Below are 9204 nucleotides of genomic sequence, written 5' to 3'. Positions count from 1 at the left end.
ATGACCGAGACATAGTCTTTCAGAAGCGCTAGCACCTTACGAACGGGTAGACCGTACCAACCTACATCCCCTACATCTGCTAGTCTACCACTGTAAGAGTTCGCACGACTTAGTCAACTATGCTAGAGCCCATAGTAGCTTGTGGCTGCACACGGAAGTTTCTAGCATGAATAACCTCATGATCCCTTTGAGCCTGGGTGACGGTCCAAAAGAAAACAGGCAATCGCTGGAATACCCAGGTGCCTAAGTTCACCCAGATGTGTGTTTAAGTTGCCACCTTAGATAAACCATTAATTTAACAAACTCACACCTGTCATGGATTTCACTCACCCAATCCATGTCTACTAGCATAGCATAGCAATAATAAGCAAACGTAGAAGTAACTCCCAAAGGTTTGATAATAAACAGGTAATATGTTCTACCTCAACTACTCCCCAAACCCACAATTTAATTAGATCCTAATCATGCAATGTGTGAGGATTGATCTAATGTAATAAAACTGGGTAGTAGGAGATATGATCAAAGTGTTACTTGCCTTGCTGACGATCCGGGAAACCTAGCGATTCGAAGTAGCAAGCGGCGCACTCCGGGTACTCTATCGCAAACAAATAGGCATACAATAAGTACTCAACTAATGCACAGGTAAAACTCGAATAAGAGATCTAACCAGAAATTTCAACTTAAGAACTCCGGTCGGCAAAAATAATCAAAACGAACGAAGCAACGAAAGACAAACGGCAAAAAAACAAGCTTCGTTTACTATTCTGGACCTAGGACAATTTTTACAGTGGCAAAAACTTGTTTCAGTTGGTTAAACTGAAAGAGGGTTTTGAGACGAAACTCCAGGCGCTTGAATCGCCTGATTTCGATAAACGAGAAAAACGTTAAACTAAAACGAACATCAGATCGGAGATCGCGATCAGAAAAACCGCGGATTTAATCCAAGAAAAAGAAAAACGACGAACAGGTTAACGAACGAACGTTCGTTAACAGGAACTAAACGAAAAACGCATTCGTTAAAACGAACGGACGAGCGGGCGCTCGCCAAATAAATAAACCGGAGAAAAACCGATCTATATATTTTAAAAAAACAAAAACTAGGGTTTTCAAAAAAACGAAACGACTTTTTCTCAAAAACCGGCCGGCGGATACCTCGGCGGCGGCGCTCCGGCGAGGCTCCGACAGGGCGGCGGGTGGCGCGAGGCGGCGGGGTGACGGCTCCGGGCGGCACGGGGCGGCGGCAAGCGGCGGGGCGGCGGCAGCGGCAGGCGCCGGGCTGCGGGGCGGGGCGGCGGGGTGAGGAGAGGGCGGCGGCAGGGCGGCTATTTAAGAGAGGGAGGGGGCTGACTTGGGGAGGGGGTCGGGTGGCGGCGAGGCGGCTCCGGCTCGGACTCCTCCCGAGTCTGGCGGCTACTCGAGTGGGAGGCGGCGGCGGCTGGGCCGGCCTGGCTCGGCTGGGCCCTTGGCCCAGTCGAGCGTGGGATTTTTTTTTAAACAATTTCGCTGCGCCTAAAAAGAATTCTAGAAAAATAAATAAAAATCTAAAAATGCCAAAACAAATTTTCTCCGTCTAAATAAAATATTTAGAACAGAAAGAACATTTTTTGGCTCTAAATGCAATTTTTTAAAACATGCAATTTTTCCTAAATTCAAATAAAATAGCAAATAACCAAATAAAATCTTATTTGATTTTTTTATTAAATCCTCAATATTTCTTTATTTTGGGAAAGTCATTTTATTCCCTCTCTCTCATATTTTGATAATAGAAATAAATGAAGATAAAATAAATAAAATCAAATGATCCTTATTTCAAAATTTGAGAAAACTCAAATATGGAAATAACAAAATCCCCAACTCTCTCTCCGAGGGTCCTTGAGTTGCGTAGAATTTCTAGGATCAACCAGAATGCAATAAAATATGCTATGCAATGATGATCTAGTGTATAACATTCCAAATTGAAAATTTGGGATGTTACAGAGTTTGAGCCGGAAGAGATAGAAATTACTTCTGGATTGTCAGCCCGGCTTGATGCACCGTCATCCTGAGAGTAAGAAGTGTCAGTTAAGTCATTAAAAGGCGGCCAAGAGAGTAAAGTTCTATCTTAGACTGGTCATCAACGTTAACATCCATTGACTAGCCCATAGCAGCCGACTTAATCACAGCAACTGGTTTGCTCTTCTTTTACTTTGGGCTGGTCTTGGTTTTGTCCACAACAGTCTTTATTTTTCTCTTCTAAAAAGAAGAGTCGGGCTATGCAATAATAAAAGATTTATAAGTGATATATAGAATAGAATCAAAGATATTTTACCTGGAAATAGAATAGTGCTTATAGCTGGAGCTGGGTTAAGCTAGGAGAATGGAGGCAGTCCTATCTTGTTACAATTTTCTTGTGACTCCCCGAGTAAGGAGTTCACAGCTTGAAAGACATCTTCAGTAGTAAATTCGTCAGAGCTATTTTGTTGAGGATCATCTGACTTGCCAGAGTAGTCACACATTAAACTGGGGCGGCGACTTAAAGGAAGGATCTTCCATGAGACCCAGCAATGGGCTAAGTCGACTCTGGTTAACCCATTGGCTAACAAAGTTGTTATCTTCGGGTAATGTTGAAGTGCTTCAGTACGTTTAGCTGGAATAAGTTGACTTGGTAGGTTAAAGTTGATGGGGAGGCGATCAACACGATAACCTGGCAGAGGGTTCTCATTTTCTGGGGCGGTATTCTTAGAGTAGAACCAGGTTTTTACCCATCCCTTGGGATGGCTTAACAAGACAGTTGCGGGAAAGCAGCCGTCTCTGCGTCTTTGGATTGAGATTCCTCCTAACTCTTGAGTTGGACCACTAGCACATTCAGTCTGGTGGTTTAGGTAGAAGAACTCCTTGAAGAGAGCAATGGTGGGTTCTACTTGAAAATAAACTTCGCAAAATATTTGAAAATGGCAAAGGTTTGTTATTGAGTTTGGGCCTATGTCTTGAGGATGGAGACTGAAATAGTGCAAGACATCCCAAAAAAACTTTGACCCAGGCGGAGTAAAGCCTCTGGGGATATGATTGGTAAAAACTACCACCTCCTTCAGCAGAGTTAGGGACATTTTCTCCTTGGCTGAGTCGCCAACCAATCTCTTCCTGAGCAGCCAAGAGACTTTGGTCCACATAATCTTTGAGCATTTGTTCAGTGACTAGAGAAGGGCCCCAATTGTAGAGGGTAGTTTTTGCCATATTGAGTCGCCTAAAGGACAATAAGAAGGAGAGTTGTTTAAAAAACAAAGGGGATACTGATTCATCAATAGTACAAGAACGAGCAGTATAAAGATAAACCGCCTTAAGTAATGGCGGGTCAACTAAAGGAGGCAATTTCTGGAGCTACAACGAGTTACAAATATGTCATGGAATTGTCAGGGCAGATGTCCTAGTGTGAGGACTTTGTCGTGGAGCCATCGCGTTGAGGTTAGCTTAAAGGGGTTAACCAGGACAAAGGACACAGAGAGTTTATACTGGTTCGGACCCTTACGATGAAGGTAAAAGCCTAGTCCAGTTTGTAGTTGGTATTGCTAGGGTTTTGATGAGCGGGGAGCGAGTACGCTTGACCCGGCTCTCGATCTGTTGTTTCTTGTCCTAAGCCACCGCTAGGTCGTCCCCTTATATGCACGGGTTGACGTCATGCGGCCCTCAGAGTCCCGGCCGGCTTATACAACGTATCCGGCTCGGTGACCTTTTACATATGCCTTACTATACAAGTTTACATACATGGCGGTTTATACTCATGGGCCTTAAGCCACCTTTGGGTCTGGGCCCTCTCCTAAGCCTATCTATGAATTGCCATGTGACCTTAGGCTTCATTGTGATGAATCTTCATAGGGTTGACCCGTCCCCTCCTGGGCGGGTCATACCTAATAGTTATATCCCCAACATTAGGCCCGGGTTGATTTGGACTTGTTCATGTCAACCTTCAAGACTTACAAAAATCCTACCATATCCACTGAAAAAACCTTGTAACCCACCATGATGTCATCTTCCAAGAATTTCGGAAACCCACCACGACATCATCTTTAATGGATCTTTATCTTAATGTCTTCCCGAAAATCGAGGCGTCCAATTAACTGGATAACTATCACTTGGCCTCCTCGACTTTCGCGCCTGCCTGTCTCCTGTCTCCTTACAAATAGGACCCGAAAGCCATCTTCCATTCTTCTCCTTCTTCTTTCTTCCTCCTCGCACCGCGACGTCCTGCACGAACCTCGCCGCCGTCGACCTTCGTCTCGACCTCAACTCCAGCCGCTGCATCACCCTAAGCAGACCAGAGAACTGCGGTGCTACTCCGCTGTTCTACCAGCTCCAGTAAGCCTTTCTTTGTTCATCCCCAATCTATCGTTAGGGCTTCGTCGGTGTTCTTCGGTGTTCATCCTCGTTCATCATCGTTCTTCTTTTCCTTTGGTTAGATCCACATATTAGATCCAAAAAATATAGAAAGCTTGCGCGGTGGTAGTTTTAGCACTTGTTTTAATACTAGATCACACCCCCACCGTGACAGATCTCCTCTAGGGCTTCTCTGTTTTTCCATTGTCGCCTTTTATCCATGAATTTATCCTTTTTTCTAACCAGCGGTAGATCCAAATTTGAAACCTCCATCTGCGGAACTTGTTTGTCTCAGTACTTAGCCAATGTTGCTTCCGGCAACTCTTTGAACATCTTTAGTCATGGCGGCTTACCCTGCCGGCTTATCTTTTCCTTATATATCATTAGCCCTTGCTTAAGCCGCCATTATGCACTGTAATTGCTCAACTTGCAATCCCATCAACTAATTTGAACCAACCAATTATTTTCTTTATAGACTGTCCTTTCATCATGCCGCCGAAAATGATGACAACTTGCAATTGGGTTCCTTCCATAGTCACCGAGAGTACTTTGAAAGATTTTTTTCACTATGGGGTTCTTACCAGAAAAGAGTATCATGCATTACCGTGTTCCTGACCCGGCTGAAGAGAGACCTCAGCCAAAAGATGAAATTATTGTCTTCGCAGATCATATGAACCGGGGTTTCTCACTACCCAGCTCAAAATTCTTCAGAGATGTTCTGCATTTTTTCAAGCTTCATCCGCAAGATATAGGACCCAATTCCATATCAAACATCTCTAATTTCCAAGTTTTCTACGAAGTTTATCTTCAAGAAGAACCTACTGTTGAGATCTTCAGATAATATTTCTACCTGAACCGCCAGAACGAATATACCAACAGTCCCAGCTTCGAACTTGGCCGGATTTCGATTGAACGTAGACGAGATGCCATCTTCCCTTTAGTAGTTTTGCCAAGCCATCCCAAGGACTGGAATCAAACATGGTTCTACTGCAAAGACATCTCGTCGTCTGATGAAAATCCAATGCCGGGTTACCATGCTGATCGTCTTGACGCCAAATACCAACTTCCTCATAAACTTACTACCGCCGAACGCAAGAAACTTGTCCCCAAAATCCGAAAAGTCCAAGCTTTTTTAGGAAATGGCTTGACCGGAGTTGACTTGATCCACTGCTGGGTCGCATGGCGGATCATACCTTTAAGCCGCCGATCCGGCTTGATGTGTTCATACATTGGAGGAACTGATGACCCTTTACGTCATCATTCTGTGTGTTTGACTGAAGAGGCCATTGTTGAAATGGCAACCACTCTTGTCAATAGCAAGTATGAAGACTGCAGCATAGTAGGGTTGAATCCTTTATGCAAGCTTAACCCGGCGCCAGAGGTAAATCTTCTTAACTTATTTTTCCTCCGCAGTTAAGTATTTGCGTGAATCTCAACAAGTTATTTTTCCACAGGCCAAATCTGATTTTTTGGAAAGCAAAATATGACCACGAGGCTGCCAAAAAAGCTAGAGCTGCTGCGATAGCCGCCAAGAAGACCGTCAGAAAATCTAAGAAGAAGCCAACCGGCTCTGAATTACTCAAGATGAATGACACCTCTGAGTCGGAGGTAGCCCTTGACTCTTGGCCTGTTTTTTAACCACCTTATTGACACTGATTATTGCTAGGATGACACGGGGGGCAGCCAGGTAGTTGAAGAAGAGGTAAATATTATTTCCTCCGACTCAGAATCTTCACCAAGGTAGAAACTTCGGCGGGTAACCCGGAAAGTAAGGTTTTCACACCCCTTGGCTTATTTAGATCCTCATTTTCTTTTGAAATTACAGCAACATGAGAGCCGCCGGCAGACCCGGTCTGGTGGAGAAGACGATTTCCCCTTCAGCTTACCAAAAACTCCTCAGAAACGGTAGAATGAGGTTATTTTTGACCTTCCACCCTTGTATTTGTTCAATGAATTACCTTCATCACTAATTTTTGATTCCATCTTTACAGGAGATTTCCCATTCCTCCTCTGGTGATTCATCACAATCTCAATTGCCGGCCTTCAAGACCGCCCCCGGGTAAAGATAACTACCCTTCTTATATACCTTTATATATGTATCATTGTACTGACTTGTCTAAATCTTTTTTTAGCGGTCAAGAAAAGCCCAAGAAAGCAAAGGTGACAAAGTCGGCTGAGGATCTGAAAACCACTGAACCGGAGCAAACAACCATCATACCGGAACATCCTGAAGGACCGAAGCAGTCAACTTTTGTGCCAGAACACACTAAACAGCCAGAGGACCCTGCTTCCAATGTTCAAACGGATTTACCTGAACCATCTGCGGATGAAACTGCTATTGATCCATCAAGTATCCAGCCGTCAAGCTCAGTTAACCCGCCGGAGAAGCACGGTGATGATGTTTTAATTACTGGTACCAGATTTGTTGAACCGGGGAACCCAACTGTTCTGGAAAGACACTCTACCAAACAAGAAGATATGGAAAGGCAGAAGGTGAGGTTTGATGTCTCCCACTATGCTCACCTGAGTATTAGTAAAGTGTTATCTGGTTATCTCAGTCAAGTACACTCTAGCCGTGATTCAGAAATTGAGATGGTCAAGCAGATGCACCAAAAATATGAGGTTCGTTCTCCGGCTTATATAAGTTACATACCCTACTAACTTCCAAGTCTTGTGATTATGAAAATATTGAATGATTTGTAGACTTAGAATACTTTAGAAACCTCTGTCTTAGACTCCCTCCAAGTCCGGTTTGCAACTAAACCGGATGCTTATAGTATTTCAATTTGAATGTGTAGCCCCCAAGGGCCAATTTAATCAGTATGAATGAGCAAGTCCTACTAGTCATTAGAGAGATCTGAATCATATAGCCTTCATGAGCCGGCTGACACTGTTGACAGCTTATCCGGATCAGCTGAGCCAAGCAATATGCATTAGCCCCCAAGTGCCAAGTGTTATTGCTTGCAAAACACTTGGGACTTTTTTGTTTAGAAAGAGCCATTTCCTTTGAACAATTTGCGCTGATAGACATTAGCCCCCAAGTGTTAAGTGGTATTGCTTGCAAAGCACTTGAGGCTTGTTTTTTATAATCTGTCATGAAACTGAAACAACCTTATGTTGTATGCAGGCTGCGACCGCAAAACTGGAATCTCAATTGTCTAAGGCCAAGTCCCGGCTGGCGACTCAAGAGACTAAGACAAGGAAAGCTGAATCCAAATTCCAGTTGAGTGTGTCTGAGGCCGAAAAGCTGAAGACCAGCTTCAGGGCGGAGAAAGAGGCTTGGGCCAATGAGAAGATTGCTTTGACACAACGTGCGGAGAAGGCTGAAGCGGCTTTGGGAGAAGTCACCGCTAAACTCACCAGTTTAAAGAACCGTGTGTCTCGGATGGTTCTGGCAATCTTCGGTAAGTCACCTTCTTATGTACTTCAAATAAATATTTTCCATTATAAGCCGCCACATAACTCATTGTGTAATATTTACATGTCCCAGGAGCAGCAATCTGAGCCGAGATACCGTGGTAAAGCTGAAGGTGGTTTGCACGCTGGTTGAACAGTTGTACACCAGAGCTCAACGGACTCTTGCCACTATCTCCCCCGTGAATCAAGGGCTGACTCTATTAAGTGACATCTTGAAGAAGTTGTCTATCTTGCCCGCTCGGTTCCAAGAAATCAAGCGATCGTGTGCTAGAGCCGGAGTTGTAACAACTTTAAGCCGTGCCAATGCCTGGGTACCAGAATTAGACCCGGCGAACGTAGCCAGCGGATATCCTAGCCTCAAAGAAGATGGAACACCTTTTGACCAAGAAGATTTTTCTGCTTGTGTCAAGGAAATTCTCCCTCATGCTACCATCATTGGTGAAGAAACCAACCTCACCAAGTATCAGTCGGGTTTTGATGCAGATAATAAGAAGATGGCGACTCCTTCATATAAAGTGATGGACTTAATCCCGCCGATTCGTAAGCACACTTTCGCCGCCTAGATTGACCCCTCTGCCCTAATTGATGATGAGGCCGAATTCGTCACCCTTCATGGCTTTGACTAATCCAAACCCAACTTCCAGACAGTGGAGGAGGACGAACCGGCAAGGGGTGAGGCGCAACCATCAAGTTAACCGGGCCAAGAATCATGAATCGGCTCCGGTTTATCTTCTGTTGTATGGGAGACTGAAAAACAATATCATTTTGGGCTCCAAACGCCTTGTAATAGGCTAGCTGAAAACTTCTTGCTCTGCTATGCCATCGTGCATATTGTGCTGCTTATAACACTTATTTATCTGTTATAGGAAGATATGCTATATATCCTTTATGACTTTAACAAGTTTGAATATGTTCCTGCATACAACATTTAAAAGTGTCCTGGCAGTTTACCGCTCGATGGGTTATAATGCCCCAACATGAACTTATCATGATTCATAACCAAAGCTGGTCAAAATAATAATCATATACGAAAATATATCATACCTGTGATATTTGATCACACTTGTTGATTTTACCAAGCCAGTGTAGTAAGGGTGATAACCCAAGACTTTGGATGCTGGTAGTTATCAGAAATTGCCGGCTTATAAACAAAAAAAACCGGACCGGGTTAATAAACACCGAATATTTACCTTTATTTTATACTGGACTTATAGTCGAAGATTAGGTCGGGTTATTAAACACCGATTAATGTCATATATGACTCAGAAGGCATTATAAGCCTTATTGTTTTTCAACCTCGTATTACTATGTCACAGAAGAAAAAATCTCAAAAATACATCCAAATCAAAACAACAGAAAAAATCCGAGGCTTTCATAGGCTGCCAAGCCAAAATATCTTCTTCAATGAAACTAGCATTAGCCACTGGAAGGTACGCG

This window comes from Triticum urartu, chromosome 5 (assembly GCF_003073215.2).
Source record: "Triticum urartu cultivar G1812 chromosome 5, Tu2.1, whole genome shotgun sequence".
In the NCBI taxonomy this organism is placed as follows: domain Eukaryota; kingdom Viridiplantae; phylum Streptophyta; class Magnoliopsida; order Poales; family Poaceae; genus Triticum; species Triticum urartu.
Note: the sequence above shows the minus strand (reverse complement) of the source record.